General features: G+C 44.7%; 1 protein-coding gene across 1 annotated transcript in view; it reads right to left on the bottom strand.

The window, feature by feature from the left end:
* Positions 1–23,754, bottom strand: part of LOC138526814 (neuroglobin-1-like) — a 255,568-nt gene that overhangs the window by 113,367 nt on the left and 118,447 nt on the right. The window lies entirely within an intron of this gene.

The following is a 23,754-nucleotide window of genomic DNA, read 5'->3' as shown; positions in this document are numbered from 1 at the left end:
AAGCCACCCTTTTCTGTTTCTTTTATAATAGCAGTATTATTATTTTTAAGGGTTTGTATTGCCCATAATTCCTGTTTTGTTCCATTTTTGGCAAGCTATAACTTGTGTTTTATATGCTAATTCTCCAAATTCTGCTGACATGGCACTGTGGAAGCCATTCCCATCATTGTAAGGGCCACAATGACTCGCATGCATTCATCTTCCCATCTAAGAATTGACTTCTCACTTCCCTTAGTGGCTTACACACTGTTACCAAATGGAACAAAGTTTCTACACCTCCTACTTCATTACAGAATCTACACCGGGCATTTGTAATCCTGGCAATTCCCTAGCCCATTGCACCTCTCTTGTATTAAGGGTGTTCAATCGGCATCTAAGAAAGAGGTCATGGTATACCGGAGAAGGGAATCTTAGGAGATATCCTGGAAGGCATTTTAAACCTTTTCTCTCTAGATCCACTGGCTGTTTCAGCTTGTCCTGCTCCAATTTCTTCACTGTTGTTGTCCAATCTAGAGCTTGGAGTTTCTTTTTTACTTTAGTCGGGTTTACCGTCAAGTCACTCATTTCAATCTAATTTGTTTCTAGGATCGCTTCCACCTTCCTTCTCCATTCAATTAGAAATCTATCTTGCCCTTCTTTGCCCGGATCAAAGATAGAAAAAGGAATAACTGCAGGTTCATATGTGCATTTTCTATAGAGGGTTACTGTCTTCCATAAGACCAGTGATTCAAGCGATTTACAGTCTCAATTCGTGCCTAATCAAGTACATAGATTGCTAGTTGGGAAATCTTAATATTCACAGCCAAAAAACATCCAAGCCTCTCCCAGATTTGCCAGGATAGCTGAAGGATGGCCTCTGCCCCGTAGGTCACAGTCTGATCCACCTTCGTTTGTAGAAGGAAATAATTGGTAGCATCAAAAACATCCCATATCTTCGATGGAGGGGCATTCCCTGGTTGGTTAGAATGGTTAACTTGGCCCTTAGATGGATATATTGGCCCTTTTCGTCCATGTTCCTATTTACAACTACCCCAAGGTATCCCATGGATTCAACTATTTCAAGGGGGTTGTCTCCCACTCTCCACGGGAATCCACTACCTTTCTTCTTGCGAGCCAACCTCATAGTCAACATTTATGACTTAGCCACATTAACCTTCATCCCATTTTCTATTAGAAATGTATTAGATGTCTCAATTCTCCTCTGAAGGCCCATGGGCATTTGGTCCAAAAAGACCAAATCGTCCGCAAATAGAATCCGGGGGATTTCGGTCAGATTAATCCTTGGCGGGAAAGCTACCACATCTTTCTCTGACAATGCTAGATCAGCAATATAGAAACAAAATAGCAGGGGGGCTAAAGCGCACCCCTTTTTAGTCCTTGATGAGTCAGGGTCTGTCTTCTTAAATGCCCTTTCTCTGACAATCAAATCCTTACTGAGGTGTTGGAATATAAAGCCTCCATGGCCTTGGCCAGGTTGACTGGGTACTGCCAAGCTCTCAGCTTGGCCCAAAGCTTATCTCTAAGTACGCCATTGAAAGCCTGATCGAGGTCCATGAATGCAAGGTGTAGGCAAGTTTTCGAGGTCAGGGCCCTCGCTTTAAGAATATTAATAATAAAGAATTTAAGGGTGGTCCCAACTGCCTTGACAAACTCAGTTTGTCTTGGGCCCAGGATTCCACTCCTAACCGCCCATACCTTTAAATCTCTCAGTATTAAGTTTGAAAACAGCTTCCCCACTGAATCAAGAAGAGCAATAGGACGGTAGTTGTTAGGTTCCGCCCTATCTCCTTTCATAAAGATCGGGAAAATATTTGCGTCTCTCCAGGTGGAAGGTACCTCTTTATTCTGCATAATCTGTGCAAACATAACAACAAGCAGCCTTCCCTATTGCTCCTTATTTTTCTTCAATTCTTGATTGGATAGACCTCAGGCCGCGCAGCTCTAGATGAGCTCAGGCTACCAATCATTTGCTGATCATCCCCCTCGTCAAATGTAAAATTCCAACTCGGGGTTGAGGTGAGGAGCCACCTTTCACACTACCTGCCATCCCCGGATCCGCAACCAGAGTGATGTCATGGGAGACCCAGGCTTCTTCCTCTACCATGCTAATGGAATTGCCCGCTCTAAACGTGCCCCCTTTATTTATCCATTCCCAAAGATTGCGGGAGTTCTTAGCACATACCACTTTTAGCATGTGCTCAGAATCCCTGTGAGCGCTCCCTATTTTAGAAGCAATCCACTAGTTGTGATATTTTTGTCTGGCTTTCTGGATTCTTTCCTTCATTAGCATACCCCTGGATTTGTCGAATGGAAGCTTGCATCTGTCGTCTTGCCTTCACCAGTTCATAGTCATATACATGCTTCTGCACCCAATTGCCTTTTCCCTTGCTACCTGCCTTTTGGGAAAATTCCTTCAGAATACTTAGATAATCCACTCTGACAGGGTTTTCTTGGATAAGTGCTTTGTATTGACTAGTTATTCGAGACATGTCTTTACCTCTCAACCTTAAACGATTCTTGCCCCATTCCATGTCAACCTCACCTATTCTTTCCAAGCCCTTCACTGGTTCAAGCATGGAGATCAAAATTGCCAATAGGTCGTGATCACTAGATTTCTGCTGTAATATCGCAAATCGATCGACCTTCTGTCTCAAATTTTCCAATACAAAACAATAGTCAATACAAGATTTTAATACCCCACATTTCCAAATACATGCCCCAGAAATATCACCCTCAGTTTGTGCATTGAGTACTGAGTTGTGCATGTCTCTCATCTCATACTTGTCATCCACCTAGACGCTCTCTCATCCCATTCCCAATCGTTCAATGGACTACCTTCTTTGTTTAGAAGTTTGATATTTAGGTCACCATATATAATAATCCTAGGATCGTCCCTATCCCTCATCGCCTCATCCGCCATCCTCATTATTGAATCTAGAAACTTAATTTGCTTAGCCATGTTCACTATCCAGTAGATGTTAATTAGGAGGTAGGGGAGGCATTTATCGTCAGATGAACTTGCTAGGGACATCATTTGTACATAGGGGCTGGGATATTCAATGCTAGTTACATTCAAGCCTGACTCCAATTTAATCAGAGTCAAAAGGCATGAAAAAGGGCATCCAGTGATTCCTTTCCAAGTCGGATTTACGGGTACTGTTTGGAGCCATGCTTCTTGGAAACACAATGGGCCTCATTAGGACCCAGGCGGTAAGGGGTTTACGGCGGCGTAAACAGCGCCGACCCTTACCGCCTGATTCCGAGGTCCCTTAGCGCCATGGAGGTTTTAACACCTGCTTTTAGCAGGTGTTAAAATCCATGGCGCTAAGGGACCTTGTTGTTAATTACGCCGCCGTAATTTACGGTGGCGTAATTAACGCCTTCCCCACTCCCATTATGCCCTATGGGGCAAAAATGGCAATGGGGAAGGGTAAATGGGTTAATGGGGACTTACCGCCCCACTCACCTCGGAATGAGCCGGTAAGTCCGCCAACCACCATGGCGTAAACGTAGTTCACGCCATGGTGGTAAAGGTACGACCCAGGGGGTAACTTACCGCCTGGGTCGTAATGAGGCCCAATATATCAAACTGATCCAGAAGAGGGGACTGTTCCATAAATAAAGTCTGAAAGCCTTTCGTGTTCCATGAGGCAAGTCTGAGGGATTCCATCGAGGGAGGGCTTGTAATCTATTTCTGACTGTAGTTTCCTAGGGCACCAGCTAACCAGTCCCATGAGCCTGCCTCCTTTCTTGTATCCATCTGTTCGTCTCCCTTTGTAGTTTGCTTTTTTTCCTGATTTTCCACTGTGAATTTCAGTGGCATCAGGTCCTTTTTTGAGAAGGGAGGAGGTTTTGGGTCCCTCTCATTTGTTCGATTCTTTAATATTTTCACTCCCACTTTGGAGTTAGATACGCTGGTGACTCTCTTTGTTTTTGCCTTGTAGTCCGTCGCCTCCTTCCAATTTGCTCTACTCCTCTCCTGATAGTCACTTATTTCATATCCTAGCAGGAGGAGTTTCTCATTTTGTGGCAGCAAAAAGTCCTTCTTGTTCTGTGAATTTAGGTGGAGGATTACCCATTCAGGCCTTTACTCCAGTACAAATTCCACAACTTTAATATCCGCTATGGATATATGTCGTACTGAAACAATGCAGTGCAACAATTTCAACACTTTCCTCCTATTTAAAATCAGAGCAGTAGGTCCAGCGATAATTTGTTCGAGGTAAACCTTTGGGATAGTCTGTGGGGTCGCCTTATCTCGAGGCCTTTTGTTACTTTTAATTCTTTGGGAATTTCCCAAAGACACCCACTTTTCTTTTGGTCTTATCCCACTGTCCCCTGGGGTATCAGTGGGAAATACCACTTACATGCTTTTGTTTCGCTTTTCTTCCATTGTTCTGAGTCTCACTGGTTCCTTCTGCACTTGAGGTTGCGTTTGTTTGATGTTGGATATTTGACTTGGTAAATTTGGAGATTGGGTAGCTATAGCCAGTTGGTTCTCAATTTTGGCCATTCTGATTTGCTCATCTCCTTCCAGATATCATCCTCCTCCAACCTCTCAATTTCTTCAATTATATCACTTAAGCCTGTCTCTGAAAGTCACAGACTTCTTCCCTACTCTCAGTTGCTGGTGTTAGCAGCAGATCACCCGCCACTTCGAACAACGGAAGCTTTAACTCTTTCCTTGCACATTTAGCTGAAGGTCTATTGTCCGTTGGCGGTGGAGACTGCACATTTCTTAGGAAGGCTCTTGAGCCGTTTCATTTCCTCTTGGACATCAACATATTATTTTATTTTTTAGTCTGCTGTATATTTTTCTTCTTGCCATTTGATGTATTTTTTGGGGCTTCTAGAGGCTTGTTTGATTTAAACATTGAGAAGATGTTTTCCTCTCTAATAGTTTTCAGGGGCTCTGTTGACTTGGGCGAGATCACAATCACCTCTTTAGGAGAACTTTTCTCCTTTTCTGTCGATGGCTTAATGGTGGGGGCTCTTTACCCTAAGTTTAGCTTTTTACATTGAGCTCGCTTCCATTTACAATCAGATAGGAGAGCGTCCATCAGCAGGGATTTATCCGCGGATTCCCTCCTTGCGAGATCGCATAGGCGATTTTGCCAATTTATGCAGTTTTCCGCCTCTTTGTACAAACGAGAATCCACCTTATTGACCAGGATTTCCAACCCCACCATCTTGTTGGACATGGTTGTAATGGTTGTAATGAGGGTGGATTGATCCTGTAAAGTGTTGCACAAGGCCTCATATAGCTTTGTAAATGATGTTAGGGATGCTGATAACGATGCCATCACCGTCTGTTTGAAATATACCCGGTCTTCAATTTGCAGAGGTCCCTCACAATTCCATTTATTCCTTCTTATGCTCTCAGAGTCATAGTGGGAGGAGGCTGATGAGACTGATGACAGAATCGAAGAATCATTTTCCTAATCTTCCACCTCACAGGGGCTCTCATTATTCGAAGCCAAGCCCCCACTTATTCCCTTTTCCATATGCTTACTTTCTTCCCTGTTTGAACAGTGCCCTTTTGGTGTAATAAACGCCACTTCCCTCGTGTGCTCTATCTGTGGTTCCAGTTTTCATTTTTCTGTTTGTTGATAGACAGATTTCCACTACTCAAGTCTCTCCTTTTCTAGCACTTGGGACTCTGCTTTTGTCGGCCGATCTTAAGGATTGATCCAATGCAAGCAGCCGGTCATTCACACAAGACAGACTCAGTTGTTTCTGCTGTGCAATTCTAATAGTCTGTTCTGTTAGTTCTCTGGCCAAATGGGCTCCCAGATTGGCATTACGACATCTCTCTGGGGAGCAGACTCTCTCGCCCCCCTCTTTCATTCACATTATTAGGATCTTGTAGATTTAATTCGGTCTCATGATGGATTTTATTCGGCTGATTTTGAACCCACTCCAGGCCGCTTGGGGCTTACTCGGGCCCATCGAAGCTCTTTGGACGATGTTCACATTTAGCTCTGGTTTAGGTAATGATTCAGCTGATTCCAACTATGGTGTGGTATCGCTCATCCGTCCCCTTTGTCCTCCTTGTGGATTAGGCAGAGTAAGCTCCCGATCTATCACTATTTCAGCCGCTACTGTCAGTGATTTATTGTTCAGGGTCTGACCACCGGGGGTGGACGCCTCTCTCACTGGCGCCCCCCCCCCGCTTGGTAACTTCACACCAGAGCTCTGCGGTAGCAGTACAGAATATGCTGTTCTCTCTCCCTCCTCCTTTGTAGGCGATCGCTGTACATCAATCGCACATTCCATAGGGGAGTGCGTATTTAATGATTTAAAAAAATGCTGCTTTCCTCCTGGGATTCAAGCACTGCAGAGTCAATAGTGTTCATGACGGTCTCCCCCGTGTTACTTGGAGGCATGTTCGGGCTCTCTGTGGGCTGGTGGCAGCGAGCATTCACTGCGGGTGGCTCGACACTTGTTTCTCCTCCCCCGACAAACTTCACTTGTCTCCACTTCGCTCCGCTTCATGGAGGAGGGAGATTATATGGCCCCAAGCAGGTGGGTCAGCTGGGCAGGGAGGAGCTCTGCAATCCGTGTAAAATTAAAGGCACAGCAAGGCACACTTTCTCTGACAGCAATTTCCTCTGACAAACTCCACTTGTCTCCACTTGTGTATTTTTGTAAGAGGTGACAGGAAATGGACCGGGCACAAAAGGCTGAGGCCAAGTTGGTCCAAAAAACTAGAGAAGATTTGTTTAGAGGGGGCAATGACAACCAGCCCCACAGAGGACCAGCAGGGACAGTTGGGACAACAAGGACAAATAGACTCTGGAATGAGACAAGCATGGATGGACCGTCATGTACCAGGACCAAGACCGATGCGAAGATTTCCACGGGGTAGGGGAGGATTATCGTGCCGCGTCAGGTCATTCGGCTGCTTCGCAGGAATGAGGCCCCGGTTCAATGGGTCTATGGCAGGGGGGTATGGAGGAATATATGGAGTGCAATGTTGGGTGTGTGGAAGAATGGGGCATGTGTCACATGATTGTTTAAGTCGACCACACTATTTTGAAACAGGTCCCCTCCAGATGAATACCCAAATATCGCCCTATTCCCCGAACGCTGTGCCATTGCAGCAAGTCCAGGTTGATCAGAAACTGGGAGCTGGAATGACACAGACTCATGCCTCGACTATGTCAGCCCAGGCGCCAGTGCAGGTTTGGGAGAAGAATAATCTACCAAATATGACAGTTACCCATTATACTGGAGTAAGTGTACTCGGAGGAATCCCTTTTTTGCACCCTGGTGTTCAAATGTATCAGGAATAGGCCAGCTCACAGGTATCTCTGACGTGTCCAATTCTATCGGTTACTACAGATCCGGAAAAGGAACCCCGGATAGGTGTGCAGGTAGGTAAACAGACATTGGGCCTGATTACGACACAGGCGGTAAGGGATTACTGGTACCGGTAAGGGCACTGGTGCCGGTAATCCCTTACCACCCAATTACGAGGTCCCTTTGCGGGTCCCTACCATAACGGCTGGTTTCAACAGCCGTTAAGGAAGGGACCCGCAAGGGGACCTTGGTGGTAATTACGGTACCAGAATTTGCAGTACCGTAATTACCACCTTCCCCATTCCCATTCAGCCTTATGGGGCAAACATGGGAATGGGGAAGGGCCAATGGTGAATGGGGAATTACCGCCCCTCCAACCTTGGAATGGGGCGGTAATTCCGCCAATCGCCATGGCGGATTCCGGCATCAACCATGGTGCTAATGGCACCATTGGTTAACACCTGGGTCGTAATGACCTCCATTCTCTTTCATGGTCAACACAGGGGCCACGAAATCCTGTATTGAAGAAGGTGGATTTCCCCTTTCAGGAAAAGCAATGGACACAAAGGGATTTTCTGGGGCTGTCCTATTGGTTCCATACACTAAAGATTTGCGTATCAAGGTAGGTAATCAAACTGCATCTGCTTCCTTGTTATACTGCAAAGATATTCCGGCAAACCTTTTGGGAAGGGACCTCCTGAGCAGGCTTAATATGTCAATCACTTTTTCAAAGGACGGCATAGTGTGCTCAACTCCGGGATTGTACCCATCAAAAGAAGCAGCGCTTTTCCCCATGTATTGCAGCAACAATGCATTTAGGGGGGGTACCTGTACATTCTGCATTATTCTTGTATGGGGTAATGATAGTATTAATTTGGGTATCTGTAATAAGAGATCGGACATGGCGGATACCCCTAGAATTTTTGTTCCGGCCTGCCGAGTAACAGGAGATAGCGCCAGGGAATATTGGTACCCTTCTTCTAGAAGACGTAGTTGTGAAGAAGGACAGGGTGGTGCTTTCAGGCACCAATGAGGAAGGAGGTGAATGGTGCACAGTGTTGTGTATTGATCCAACCTCATCTTTAAGAGACGTGTCCATTGAGCAATTGTTCGAGGATGCGGAAGACGCAGGAGAAATGGTCTTTGAGATTGGGTTGCCTTGTCAAGTAATGGTGGAGCAAAGGAAGGTACAACAGACTATGCTCATCATGAGAAAAACATTGCCATATTGGAAGGAGGATTCGGAGAAAGTGCCGGACCACTTATGGCATGGACCAGCTATCCCCATGATGTGGGGTTATTGAAATGTGTAGGGACAGAACAAATAAAATTAAAACCAGGAGCAATTTTACCAAGAGTTATGCAATACCCCATGTCTAAGGAAGCAGACAAAGGGATTTTTTAGACCATTATGGTGTTGTTGAAGCAAGGCATTATACAACCTTCTTTGTCCACATGTAACATGGCCATTTACCCTGGAAACAAAAGAAAGGGGTCTAGTTGGAGGATGGTTCAGGATTTGCGGCCTCTGAACAACATTGTTGAAGCAGAATTTCCGGTGGTATCAAATCCTGCAACCCTTCTCTGTAACATCCCTACTGGGTAGACCCACTTTACAGTTATTGAGTTGAAAAAATCATTTTACTCTGTTCCTTTGCACCCCTATTCCCAGTACCTCACAATGTTTACGTATCGTGGACAGAGATTTGAACATACAAGATTATCCCAGGGATACTGTGAATCTCCAAGTGTTTTTAACAGAGTCATTCAGATGGATTTGGGGAACTTACAAATGTCCCGCACTGTATTCAGTACGTGGACGATTTACTTGTTTGTAGTGCTTCAGAGGAACAGTGTTGATGAGACTCAGTCTGCTCGTGGAGAAGGAGTACAAAGTGGACAAAGAAAAATTGCAATATTGTCAAATAGAAGTAGTGTTTTTGGGACAGGTACTATGGTCTGCAGGGAGAAGGGTAATGCCTGAGAGAGCCACCACAGCTCAGAACATGCTTCAATCAACTACGGTAAAACAGATGCAACAGTTTTTGGGGCTCTGTAACTATTGTAGGCTTTGGAATTTCGACTACTCTAGTTACACGAGGCCCCTGCTCCAAGCTCTCATGGAAGCACAGAAAGATAAGAGTCTGATGGAGTGGTCAGATGAAATGAGAACTTGTTGCGATCAGTAATGCTCCCGTTGTGGCGACTCCGGATTACCAAAAGCCATTTTTTCTTTTTGCGCATACAGATGGGAAGATAATGACAGCGGTCCTAACACAGAAAACATTGTTAGATCACGAACCCTTGGCCTACTATAGTGGGTTGTTAGAATCAGTTATGCAGGGTCAGTTTCCGTGTGAGCAATCTCTTGCGGCAGCAGCCTTTGCAATACAAATGTCCTCAGCCATTACTAAATCGAAATCAATTTTGACTACTCAGAGACTTTCAGGGAACTAGATTATTTTGTCAAATGCTTCCGTATGACCAGTGAGGTGTCACATAGTAAACCCAGCTACTTTTTATTGGCTGACCCAGTGCAGCTTGGTGATAATGTTCATGATTGTGTGACCTATAAGGGAAAAAATAGAGGTGTTAAAGAGGATGCTTTTAGAGACAGGAGGAAAATGTGTTATTGGTAAATCATCAACAATTGATCAGGACACCTGATGAGACATACAGGAGCAGCAGTTGTAGGTTTTGTGGGTGGTATGTACCGGGTAGAGGTGGAGAAGTGATTGCCGTCACATTACTCTGCGCAAGCAGCCAAATTGGTGGTGCTTACTGCGGCGCTGGAAATGAGTAAAGGGAAGGCAGTCACTAGCTACTCCGACTCTGAGTAGGTCACCACAACAATATATTCTGGATTATCTAAATGGCAGAGAAGAGGGTTTAGAAGATCTGATGGGACCCTTTTCTAACATGTTGCACTGCTTTCAGGATTAATCGACCATTAAGATGACCTTTGGAGGTAGGAGTTGTTAAATGCGCTGCGCATACAAATAAAGCAGACTTTGTCACACTTGGAAATGATGCAGCGGACCTATCAGTGAAGGCAGCAGCATATTTGACACTCCCAGATATCACAAAAATTGAAATGATGTCCCAACGGGCACAGTTGCCTGTCCCGTATACTGCAGTTCCCTTGTTACAAATTGTTGAACTACAGGGAAAAGCACCATTGGAGGAAAGGGAGCTTTGGGTGAAGAGGGGGTGTGCGCTCTCACCCACAGATTTGCAGGGCCTGACAGGGAAGGTATTGATGCCCGTACAGTTGCTTCTTGTGGCTTTGGAGCAACTGCACTTCCCAGCACATACTCCTCTGTGACAAATCATAGTGGAACTTCCGGAGGATTTGTTTGTGCCCAACCTCTCTGAGCAGATAAGTAGGTTTATTGATAATTGCACAGTCTGTAAGGAATTCAATCCAGGAAATACTATGAGGGCAGTAAGAGGTGTTATACCCCAACCTTCAGGTCCTTTTAGGGAATTGCATATTGACTTTGTTGACATGCTACAGAGGTGCAGCACATATCGTTATTTAATTGTGGTTATGAGCCAATTTTTCCGATGGCTTGAGGCTGGACCCTGCGGGCACCCTGATGCCAAATCAGTGGCCAGATTCTTGCTGAGGGAGGTATTTCCATGATGGAGTATTTGTGAAGTGTTAAGGTCCCCAAATGGGACTCACTTCTTTAATGCTTTGTTCAATGAAATTACATCACTTTTGGGGATACGGCACAGGTTGTGCTCGGTGTACCACCCTCAGGCCAATGGGTTTATAGAGAGTCTCAATGGCTTGTTGAAAACCCAATCGTCAAAAAAGTGTTCTGATTTGCATAAGTCATGGCTTTATTGCCTTCCATTGGTGTTGTATTGTCTGCAAAATAAGCTTGGAAAGAATAACCACCTTAGTCCCCATGAAGTGGTGACGGGTCGTAGAATGTTTACATCTCTCTCACCCACACACATAGGTACTGATGCACATAAGTTAGCAGAAATTCTGGGAAATGAATTTGAGGACTATTTTAAGGCTTTAACCAAGAGCGTTAGAATTGTGTCTTCACAGGGTACTGCATCTCATCAGCAAAACAAGATCGAAGGTGGCGTGGGACCAAACAAGCATCAGCATCCATTGTTACTTCCTGGGGAGAGGGTCTTCATCCGCTCTTTTGTCTGTCACTGGAACGACTGATGATTCCACGGACCCCATAGAGTAATCTTTTCTATGTTACGCTCACCTGGTATCCATGGGGACGCCACCCAGCCCTGGTTGGATGATTTGCCCTTTCGAACCCTCTCCCGGTCCCTTGGTAAGGCCTCTGGTTAAAGATGGGTCTGCAATATAGGAGAGCTGGATTCAATACCAGATTGTCTTTATATTTTCCCACCTCCCTTGGCATCAACTCCTTCCTCCCCCCTGGGCCTTCTCCTCACCTCAATATTGTAAAAGGTGGATTCTGTCTCCTGCTCCTCGTGGCAGGGGCGCGTAGATGTGGGGGCAAGCAGCGACCAAGTTACTTCACTGGTCCAAGCCCCCCTGTGGGAATCGAGGCCTGCTGCAACTCCGTAGGTTTGCTGCTTTACAGTCTTTATATGCAGTTCTTATGTTCCTCTTAGTTCGAATAATACTGTCTTGCTTCTTTTCTTTTAGGTATGGAAAGGTATTTTGGTGTTGTCATGCAGTTTGAAGATGAGCATGGGCCGGTAGGTGAAAGCGCGGTGTGCGCGATGCTGTCCGGTGAGTAATGCGCAATGCGTGGTGCTGTTTCTCCTTTTATATTGCTAACCTGTGTCTTTTCTCTCTTTGCAGGTTGCGATGTTCCTCGCCGAGTGCCATAATGTTCCAGCAATGATACTGACCAGGAGATGACTACCCAGGTAAGAATTGTGTGGCTTTCTTCATTCGGGAGGAAACGTGAGTAAACGCTTACTAATGCTGTCTTTCTTTCTCCTCTTTCCAGGTTATGGTATTCCAGGATGCATGCAGTGCCGGATGATCGAGTTCGTACCTTCTGGTGAGTGGAACTGAAGTCAGCAATGGATTGAAGACAGGATACTGTGCGAGGTAAGTTTCGTAGCGTTCTTCCTCTCTCTGCAGGTTCTTGGTTTCAGGTAAACTGGCATCAAAGAACTGGACACGGTGCACGTTACGCTGCCCACAACAGAATAACGCAAAGCATGTTCTGCTGTTTGGGTGCGGTTTAAATAGTCTCAGGTAAAGTAGTCCAGGTAAAATAGTCCCAGGCCTGCCACACCCAAAGTAGTCCAGCTAAAGTAGTCCCAGGCCTGCCACACCCAAAAGACTAGACCGCATAGCTCAGTTCCTTGTAACTGAGCTATGTGTGTGCCTCCATGTTGGCTGAACCACCCCAAGTTAAATAGTCCCAAGTAAATAGTCCCATTCCAATGGTGGTCTTCATGATGGTTATGAGACTGGCGCCAAAGGCGCCAGGACTGACTCCAAGAGAGTCTTGGATGAGGTTTTAAGGCCTTTGACCTGGCCCTAACTGGAAGGCTGACTTGCCAGTGAGGGTCAGGGGCAAGGGTCATGACACTCTATCTCTACGGCAGTAAAAGTGGAGGACGTTTAAAGCATGGGTGCATCTCCATGATGTTCTTAGAGACACCGGTATGCCCCCACTGATGCCTGTGGAACAGCAGTCTACGAATATTAGAGTTAAGTGGAATATAAGGAATCACGGTTCGTTCCAGCTTGTAGGGGTGGAGGAGAGCATACTAAACCTGAGAATTGTTTTAAAAGTTTGTCTTAAGACTTAGAATTGTTTTAGTGGGAATTGGTTGTATAAGAATTATTTAGAACTTTTATGTTTTTTGTTTTTCAAGACAAATAGAAGGAATGAAATTGGCAATGTGTTTAGCAATATATAGAGTTCTTTTCCCTTTTCTTTATGGGTCATATGTGCTGGACAAAAGATGCGTACAGGGGGATGGAACATTGGGTTATTCAGGTACAATGGACGCACTATCAGTAACGCAACAAAGTTTCAAAATTGATTTTGCATCTGATGATTCTGATGGGACTTTAGAAATTGTAAATGACGCACACAGTTTTGCAGCTGATAACGTATGTTACCAGCACATGAAGAGAGTGGGCAGAGAGAGAGTAACTGAGTCATGTTACATTTGCTCCCTCATTACCCATGCCTCAGGTGTCCCTAGATTATTTATTCCTAATGAGGTAGAAGTTGCAGATGCATGTTGTCTGAGCACCTAGCCCTATGCAGGGTACGAGGGCAGTTTCAGGGGCAATCTGTAGCAGCTTCTGTCCTTCCGATCGATGAAGAAAGTTCAATTTTGAATGGGAACATCGCAAAGATGTTCGTTGTACACAAAGAGTGCAGCTTAACCTTAATGGTCTGATTATCATGAACAACAAATAGGAGCAAGAGGTGATGGGTTGCAAGGCTAGAGCAATGGTGGGACTCTCTGAAGAAGGGGTGGCACAAACTAATTTGGTATGTGGAAAAGCTTGGAGAAAATATGTGAATTTCTTGACATGGCTCAAGGAGCCTGAGAAACCTGTTAAGGTCTGGTTACTTACACGTATGCCTATGTGTTTTAAGGGCGATGGCACGGTGCCTGTGGGCACAAATCAAAACTGCAACACCACTCTGCGTATTCCTGATTTAGCTGGAGGTACGGCGACAATGCTCGATTTATTCTGGTCATGTGGGCCCTTTTCGTACAAACAATTACCTCCGGCCTGGAGATGTGAATGCACCATCACCACTTTGTACATGCCCATCCTCGTGGTTCCGCAGAGCCACCTGACACTGTTTGAGTCCACATTTGTGCCCCCTTTGCCCCCTTTGTCCCCTGTGCCCCTTGCATCCCTTGTGTCATCGGACATGGACAATCTACAAACTTTGCAGGACACTGGATAAACAGACTTTCTGAGGAGATCAAAAAAATCCAACCATTTGTCAGCAGCAACATTTGAGGCTCTAAGAAACATTTCTGCTAGTTTCCCACTGTTTAGCCATACTGAAACTTTTTTCTCCTCTCTATTGGCCCTAGGCGTGCAATCCTCTGTCAATACAAAATGGCTTCAAATAACACGTTACAAATTCCCATTGAGCCCTATGGGGCAAACATGGGAATGGGGAAGGGCCAATGGTGAATGGGGAATTACCGCCCCTCCAACCTTGGAATGGGGCGGTAATTCCGCCATTCGCCATGGCGGATTCCAGAATCAACCATGGTGCTAATGGCACCATTGGTTAACACCTGGGTCGTAATGACCTCCATTCTCTTTCATGGTCAACACAGGGGCCAAGAAATCCTGTATTGAAGAAGGTGGATTTCCCCTTTCAGGAAAAGCAATGGACACAAAGGCATTTTCTGGGGCTGTCCTATTGGTTCCATACACTGAAGATTTGCGTATCAAGGTAGGTAATCAAACTGTATCTGCTTCCTTGTTACACTGCAAAGATATTCCGGCAAACCTTTTGGGAAGGGACCTCCTGAGCAAGCTTAATATGTCGATCACTTTTTCAAAGGACGGCATAGTGTGCTCAACTTTGGGATTGTACCCATTAAAAGAAGCAGTGCTTTTCCCCGTGTATTGCAGCAACAATGCATTTAGGGGGGTACCAGTACATTCTGCATTATTCTTGTATGGGGTAATGATAGTGTTAATTTGGTTATCTGGAATAAGAGATCGGACATAGCGGATACCCCTAGAATTTTTGTTCTGGCCTGCCGAGTCACAGGAGATAGTGCCAGGGAATATTGGTACCCTTCTTCTAGATGCCGTGGTTGTGAAGAAGGACAGGGTGTTGCTTTCAGGCACCAATGAGGAAGGAGGTGAACGGTGCAGTGTTTTGTATTGATCCAACCTCATCTTTAAGAGACGTGTCCATTGAGCAATTGTTCGAGGATGAGGAAGACGCAGGAGAAATGGTCTTTGAGATTGGGTTGCCTTGTCAAGTAATGGTGGAGCAAAGGGAGGTACAACAGACTATGCTCATCATGAGAAAAACATTGCCATATTGGAAGGAGGATTCGGAGAAAGTGACGGACCACTTATGGTATGGACCAGCTGTCCCCATGATGTGGGGTTATTGAAAAGTGTAGGGACAGTGCAAATAAAATTAAAACCAGGAGCAATTTTACTAGGAGTTATGCAATACCCCATGTCTAAGGAGGCAGACGAAGGGATTTTTTAGACCATTATGGTGTTGTTGAAGCAAGGCATTATACAACCTTCTGTGTCCACATGTAACATGGCCATTTACCCTGGAAACAAAACAAAGGGGTCTAGTTGGAGGATGGTTCAGGATTTGCGGCCTCTGAACAACATTGTTGAAGCAGAATTTCCGGTGGCATCAAATCCTGCTACCCTTCTCTGTAACATCCCTACTGGGTAGACCCACTTTACAGTTATTGAGTTGAAAAATTCATTTTTCTCGGTTCCTTTGCACCCCGATTCCCAGTACCTCACAGCGTTTATGTATCGTGGACAGAGATTTGAACATACAAGATTATCCCAGGGATACTGTGAATCTCCAAGTGTTTTTAACAGAGTCATTCAGATGGATTTGGGGAACTTACAAATGTCCCGCACTGTATTCAGTACGTGGACGATTTACTTGTTTGTAGTGCTTCAGAGGAACAGTGTTGATGAGACTCAGTCTGCTCATAGAGAAGGGGTACAAAGTGGACAAAGAAAAATTGCAATATTGTCAAATAGAAGTAGTGTATTTGGGAAAGGTACTATGGTCTGCAGGGAGAAGGGTAATGCCTGAGAGAGCCACCACAGCTCAGAACATGCTTCAACCAACTACGGTAAAACAGATGCAACAGTTTTTGGGGCTCTGTAACTATTGTAGGCCTTGGATTTTCGACTACTCTAGTTACACGAGGCCCCTGCTCCAAGCTCTCATGGAAGCACAGAAAGAGAAGAGTCTGATCGAGTGGTCAGATGAAATGAGAACTTGTTGCGGTCAGTAATGCTCCAGTTGTGGCAACTCCGGATTACCAAAAGCCATTTTTTCTTTTTGCGCATACAGATGGGAAGATAATGACAGCAGTCCTAACACAGAAAACATTGTTAGATCACAAACCCTTGGCCTACTATAGTGGGTTGTTAGAATCAGTTATGCAGGGTCAGTTTCCGTGTGAGCAATCTCTTGCGGCAGCAGCCTTTGCAATACAAATGTCCTCAGCCATTACTAAATCGAAATCAATTTTGACCACTCAGAGACGTTCAGGGAACTAGAGTATTTTGTCAAATGCTTCCGTATGACCAGTGAGATGTCACATAGTAAACCCAGCTCCTTTTTTTTAGCTGACCCAGTGCAGCTTGGTGATAATGTTCATGATTGTGTGACCTATAAGGGAAAAAATAGAGGTGTTAAAGAGGATGCTTTTGGAGACAGTAGGAAAATGTGTTATTGATAAATCATCAACAATTGATCAGGACACCTGATGAGAGACATACAGGAGCAGCAGTTGTAGGTTTTGTGGGTGGTATGTATCGGGTAGAGGTGGAGAAGTGATTGCTGTCCCATTACTCTGCGCAAGCAGCCAAATTGGTGGTGCTTACTGAGGCGCTGGAAATGAGTAAAGGGAAGGCAGTCACTAGCTACTCTGACTCTGAGTAGGTCACCACAACAATATATTCTGGATTATCTAAATGGCAGAGAAGAGGGTTTAGAAGATCTGATGGGACCCCTTTCTAACATGTTGCACTGCTTTCGCGATTAATAGACGCATTAACATCACCTTTGGAGGTAGGAGTTGTTAAATGCGCTGTGCATACAAATAAAGCAGACTTTGTCACACTTGGAAACGATGCAGCGGACCTATCAGTGAAGGCAGCAGCATATTTGCCACTCCCAGATATCACAAAAATTGAAATGATGTCCCAACGGGCACAGTTGCCTGTCTCGTATACTGAAGTCCCCTTGTTACAAATTGTTGAACTACAGGGAAAAGCACCACTGGAGGAAAGGGAGCTTTGGGCGAAGAGGGGGTGTACACTCTCACCCACAGATTTGCAGGGCCTGACAGGGAAGGTATTGATGCCTGTACAGTTGCTTCTTGTGGCCTTGGAGCAACTGCATTTCCCAGCACATACTCCTCTGTGACAAATCATAGTGGAACTTCCGGAGGATTTGTTTGTGCCCAACCTCTCTGAGCAGATAAGTAGGTTTATTGATAATTGCACAGTCTGTAAGGAATTCAATCCAGGAAATACTATGAGGGCAGTAAGAGGTGTTATACCCCGACTTTCAGGTCCTTTTAGGGAATTGCATGTTGACATGCTACAGAGGTGCAGCACATATCGCTATTTAATTGTGGTTGTGAGCCAATTTTTCCGATGGCTTGAGGCTGGACCCTGCGGGCACCCTGATGCCAAATCAGTGGCCAGATTCTTGGTGAGGAAGGTATTTCCATGATGGAGTATTTGTGAAGTGTTAAGGTCCCCAAAGGGACTCACTTCTTTAATGCTTTGTTCACTGAAATTACATCACTTTTGGGGATACGGCACAGGTTGTGCTCGGTGTACCACCCTCAGGTCAATGGGTTTATAGAGAGTCTCAATGGCTTGTTGAAAACCCAATCGTCAAAAAAGTGTTCTGATTTGCATAAGTCATGGCTTTATTGCCTTGCATTGGTGTTGTATTGTCTGCAAAATAAGCCTCGAAAGAATAACCACCTTAGTCCCCTTGAAGTGGTGATGGGTCGTAGAATGTTCATACCTCTCTCACCCACACACATAGGTACTGATGCACATAAGTCAGCAGAAACTCTGGGAAATGAATTTGAGGACTATTTTAAGGCTTTAACCAAGAGCGTTAGAATTGTGTCTTCACAGGTTACTGCATCTCATCAGCAAAACAAGATTAAGGCGGTGTGGGACCAAACAAGCATCAGCATCCATTGTTACTTCCTGGGGAGAGGGTCTTCATCCGCTCTTTTGTCTGTCACTGGAACGACTGATGATTCCACGGACCCCATAGAGTCATCTTTTCTATGTTACGCTCACCTGGTATCCACGGGGAAGCCACCCAGCCCTGGTTGGATGATTTGCCCTCTCGAACCCTCTCCCGGTCCCTTGGTAAGGCCTCTGGTTAAAGATGGGTCTGAAATATAGGAGAGCTGGATTCAATATCAGATTGTCTTTATGTTTTCCCACCTCCCTTGGCATCAACTCCTTCCTCCCCCCTGGGCCTTCTCCTCACCTTAATATTGTAAAAGGTGGATTCTCTGTCCTGCTCCTCGGGGCAGGACATAGATGTGGGGGCGAGCAGCGACCAAGTTACTTCACTGGTGCAAGCCCCCCTGTGGAAATCCAGGCCTGCTGCAACTCCGTAGGCTTGCTGCTTTACAGTCTTTATATGCAGTTCTTATGTTCCTCTTAGTTCGAATAATAATGTCTTGCTTCTTTCCTTTTAGGTGTGGAAAGGTATTTTGGTGTTGTCATGCAGTTTGAAGATGAGCATGGGCCGGTAGGCGAAAGCGTGGTGTGCGCGATGCTGTCCGGTGAGTAATGCGCAATGCGTGGCTCTGTTTCGCCTTTTATATTGCTTACCTGTATATTTTCTCTCCTTGCAGGTTGCGATGTTCCTCGCTGAGTGCCATAATGTTCCAGCAATGATACTGACCAGGAGCCGACTACCCAGGTAAGAATTGTGTGGCTTTCTTCATTCGCGAGGAAACTTGAGTAAACGCTTACTAATGCTGTCTTTTTTTCTCCTCTTTCCAGGTTATGGTATTCCAGGATGCATGCAGTGCCGGATGATGGTGTCCGTACCTTCTGGTGAGTGGAACTGAAGTCAGCGATGGATTGAAGACAGGATACTGTGCGAGGTAAGTTTCGTAGTGTTCTTTCTCTCTCTGCAGGTCCTTGGTTTCAGGTAAGCTGGCATCAAAGAACTGGACACGGTGAGCGTTACGCTGCCCACAGCAGAATCACGCAAAGCATGTTCTGCTGTTTGGGTGCGGTTTAAATATTCTCAGGTAAAGTAGTCCAGATAAAATAGTCCCAGGCCTGCCACACCCAAAGTAGTACAGCTAAAGTAGTCCCAGGCCTGACACACCCAAAAGACTAGACCACATTGCTCAGTTCCTTTTAACTGAGCTATGTGTGTGCCTCCATGTTGGCTGACCCCCCCCCCCCAAGTTAAATAGTCCCAAGTAAATAGCCCCATTCCAATGTTGGTCTTCATGATGGTTATGAGCCTGGCGCCAAATGCGCCAGGGCTGAATCCAAGAGAGTCTTGGATGAGGTTTTAAGGCCTTTGACCTGGCCCTAAATGGAAGGCTGACTTGCCAGTGAGGGCCAGGGGGAAGGGTCATGACACTCTATCTCTACGACAGTAAAAGTGGAGGACGTTTAAAGCATGGGTGCATCTCCATGATGTTCTTAGAGACAGCGGTATGCCCCCACTGACGCCTGTGGAACAGCAGTCTACGAATATTTAAGTTAAGTGGAATATAGGAATAACAGTTCGTTCCAGCTGGCAGGGATGGAGGAGAGCATATGAAACCTGAGAATTGTTTTAAAAGTTTGTCTAAAGACTTAGAATTGTTTTAGTGGGAATTGGTTGTATAATAATTATTTAGAACTTTTATGTTTTTTGTTTTTCAAGACAAATAGAAGGAATGAAATTGGCAATGTGTTTAGCAATATATAGAGTTCTTTTCCCTTTTCTTTATGGGTCATATGTGTTGGACAAAAGATGTGTACATGGGGATGGAACATTGGGTTATTCAGGTACAATGGACGCACTATCAGTAACGCAACAAAGTTTCAAAATTGATTTTGCATCTGATGATTCTGATGGGACTTTAGAAATTATAAATGACGCACACAGTTTTGCAGCTGATAACATATGTTACCAGCACATGAAGAGAGTGGGCAGAGAGAGAGTAACTGAGTCATGTTACATTTGCTCCCTCATTACCCATGCCTCAGGTATCCCTAGATTATTTATTCCTAATGAGGTAGAAGTAGCAGATGCATGTTGTCTGAGCACCTAGCCCTATGCAGGGTACGAGGGCAGTTTCAGGGGCAATCTGTAGCAGCTTCTGTCCTTCCGATCGATGAAGAAAGTTCAATTTTGAATGGGAACATCGCAAAGATGTTCGTTGTACACAAAGAGTGCAGCTTAACCTTGATGGTCTGATTATCATGAACAACAAATGGGAGCAAGAGGTGATGGGTTGCAAGGCTGGAGCAATGGTGGAACTCTCTGAAGAAGGGGTGGCACAAACTAATTTGGTATGTGGAAAAGCTTGGAGAAAATATGTGAATTTCTTGACATGGCTCAAGGAGCTTGAGAAACCTGTTAAGGTCTGGTTACTTACATGTATGCTTCTGTGTTTTAAGGGTGATGGCACGGTGCCTGTGGGCTCAAGTCAAAACTGCAACACCACTCTGCGTATTCCTGATTTAGCTGGAGGTACAGCGACAATGCTCTATTTATTCTGGTCATGTGGGCCCTTTTCGTACAAACAATTACCTCCGGCCTGGAGATGTGAATGCAGCATCACCACTTTGTACGTGCCCATCCTTGTGGTTCCACAGAGCCACCTGACACTGTTTGAGTCCACATTTGTGCCCCCTTTGCTCCCTTGTTCACCTGTGCCCCTTGCATCCCTTGTGTCATCGGACATGGACAATCTATGAACTTTGCAGGACACTGGATAAACAGACTTTCTGAGGAGATCAAAAAAATCCAACCATTTGTCAGCAGCAACATTTGAGGCTCTAAGAAACATTTCTGCTAGTTTCCCACTGCTTAGCCATACTGAAACTTTTTTCTTCTCTCTATTGGCCCCAGGCGTGCAATCCTCTGTCAATGCAAAATGGCTTCAAATAACACATTACGAATTGCTATTAATTGTCAATTCCTCTGTGTTAGTGTTCAGTGCCATCAAAGAAGGACTTAGGGCTTTGCGTCTTGTAGCCCTGCGGAATCGCTACATTCTGGACCTCCTAACAGCTATGCAGGGTGGGGTGTGCCATAAATTGGGCAAAACTTGCTGCACATATGTGCTTCCTAATGACTCTGATAAGACCTTTGCCTCAAACCATTACTGAATTGCAAAACCTGAAGGGGGCCATGAAGAGGGAGGCGGGACTTACTGACAATAATTTTTTGCACTTTCTTTTCTCTTCGACCCAGTCGTGGATGAACATAATCTTAAAATTACTTTCCCCTGTTTCAATTTTTTTCTCTTGCACTTTTTTGTTCTGGTCAGTTATGTCTTTGATACTGCTCGACTCAGAAGCCCAGGAGTACTGCCATGTTTCTTGTAACCCTCTCTAAGGCTAGGTATAGGACCAATTCTCTTCACGTGGGCACTCAAACTGATTTTGGAATGATTGAAGGAGAGGAGTTTTGTCCTTCCCCAGGCTGGAGTTAATGTGTAGAACAGTGGGTAAATTGCAGTAATAATGATGAGTCAAATTGGGATTGTCTAGCGGAGGAGTATGTGAAAAATGGTTGTGAAGATTTTTCCCATAAAGATAGTGAGATTGATGATTTGGAAATTGGGTTGTTAGTTAATGGATTAACAGGTTACTTTGTGTTATTTTGTGTAGAGGCGATACATTTGTAGATTTGCATGCGTGCAGAAACATAACGATAAAACACGGTCGCACAGAGGGCCACTCCCCCAGGTGAAGCAGGCGATCAATATGTGCATGTAGAGTTTAGCTGTGTGAAAGGCAGTTATGAGAGGAGAACAAAATATGTATAAAAATGCACACATAATGGTATACATGTATGGGAAGTATTTTTCAAATTTAGTAAAAGATATGAAATATATGAGGTGTGGTTTCTCTGTGTATCATGGGTCTTCGTATTGTGGATTAATTAGAAGCAATCGTGGCAAAAGCTTGCAGAGGCCCTGTCATCAGTCAGGGAACAGGTTTTGTGAGTTGGTCAACGGGGTGGCTGCAGTCAGTTTGCAGGTGGCTCAAGTGCTGGAGGGCAAGGATAAGATATGATCTCTGGTAAACAGGAGAGCTCATTGTTCTAAGGGATAAGCATTTGTGAACCTTGCAGGATTGTTTGCAACAGGTGGCCTCTCCCATGGCACTTGTGGAGATCAGTCGTAATACATTTCAGGAGAGCAATTGTTTGTCAGAGAGTGGACAAAACTCATGTGAATAAGAAAGGTCAGTAGTCATAATAAATCGGACACAGGACAGATTTGGGAAATGCGGTTCGCAAACACGAATAGGTCAAAATGGAATCTACGTGTCTTTCTCTCATCTTCATGTGCTTAGGTATTTTTGGGACAGGTTTGTGTGCGTCATTAATAGGAATTCTGTTGTGTAACTAAGAGGCAAGGCTGCCACCAAATATGGAGAGGTTTTGGGAAGTGGTGTGTTGGAAATATAAACCTTGTAATTATTTTTTAGGGGATTGTGTTATAATGTCTGTGTCCGATGAACTGTGTGAGTTTTAGATTTCTCTGTACAGGGCAACTAATCATGTTTGCGGGATGCCTTTGTAACAGTATCTGAGGGAGTATATCAACTGTTGCAAACTATATATAATGAGTGTTTTTTGTGTGGTTCAGGGAGACCAGGGTTAGCGTGACTGTTAGATGTCATCTAAGCCCCCTCTCAGCCATCTGTACAATAAACTTGCTTTATGGCCAAAAGGCGCACTTAATCATTCTAGAGGTGGGCCTAATTTAGATAAAGGGGCAGAGCTAAAGGTTCACGCCTAGAATAGTGAAGCTAATTTGCCAGAATAAATGGAAATAAACAAGAGCAAAAGAAATGTTGCTTACTGGCATACAGAGCCTAAATTCCAAGAATAAAAGGAATCTTTGTTGGAGAAAACATCACTTAGTGGGGTACTGTGTCTAAACTCCCAGATTAAATTGAAGGAATTAGATGCAGAGAAAACACTGTATACTGGGATAGTCAAGGAAAGCTTTCAGTGTGGATTAAGATAGCTAGTAGCTGAGAAACTGTTGTTTAACTGAATCTTGCATCCAGATACCCAGAACAAATTGAAAAACATGAGGGCTGGTTATACCCGTTGAATGTAGGGAGATTTCTCCTCCCTTGCTTTCTACTAACAAGGAATACCGCATATCAGCCCCTTAAGGTGGCAGTAGATAGTCTGATTGCTCCAAGGAGCAGAATTACTGGAAGTATTGTATGCTGAATGTATTACATCCTCATGGATTCCCATCAGACGGTATTATTTATGAGGAGTAAAAGTCCATAATAAAAATATCTTTTTTTAAAGTATGTACTATATTAAAGCCATATCCACAACACAAACTGGGAATGACACCCTATTGAATACCTCTTGCAGTTTTGGTGATGGAGTCCAGATTGCTATCATGACCTAAGAACGACACGCACCAAGTACCTATTGTCTACTGAGTCCAGACTCAACCCAAACTGAGAAGGACAATTATTGGACAAACCACTACCTGAGGTGAGATCTG

Source organism: Ambystoma mexicanum, chromosome 14 (genome assembly GCF_040938575.1).
Source record: "Ambystoma mexicanum isolate Mex_15411 chromosome 14, UKY_AmexF1_1, whole genome shotgun sequence".
In the NCBI taxonomy this organism is placed as follows: Eukaryota; Metazoa; Chordata; class Amphibia; order Caudata; family Ambystomatidae; genus Ambystoma; species Ambystoma mexicanum.
The sequence above is the reverse complement of the archived record's forward strand: the minus strand, read 5'-3'. Positions and strand labels throughout refer to the sequence as shown.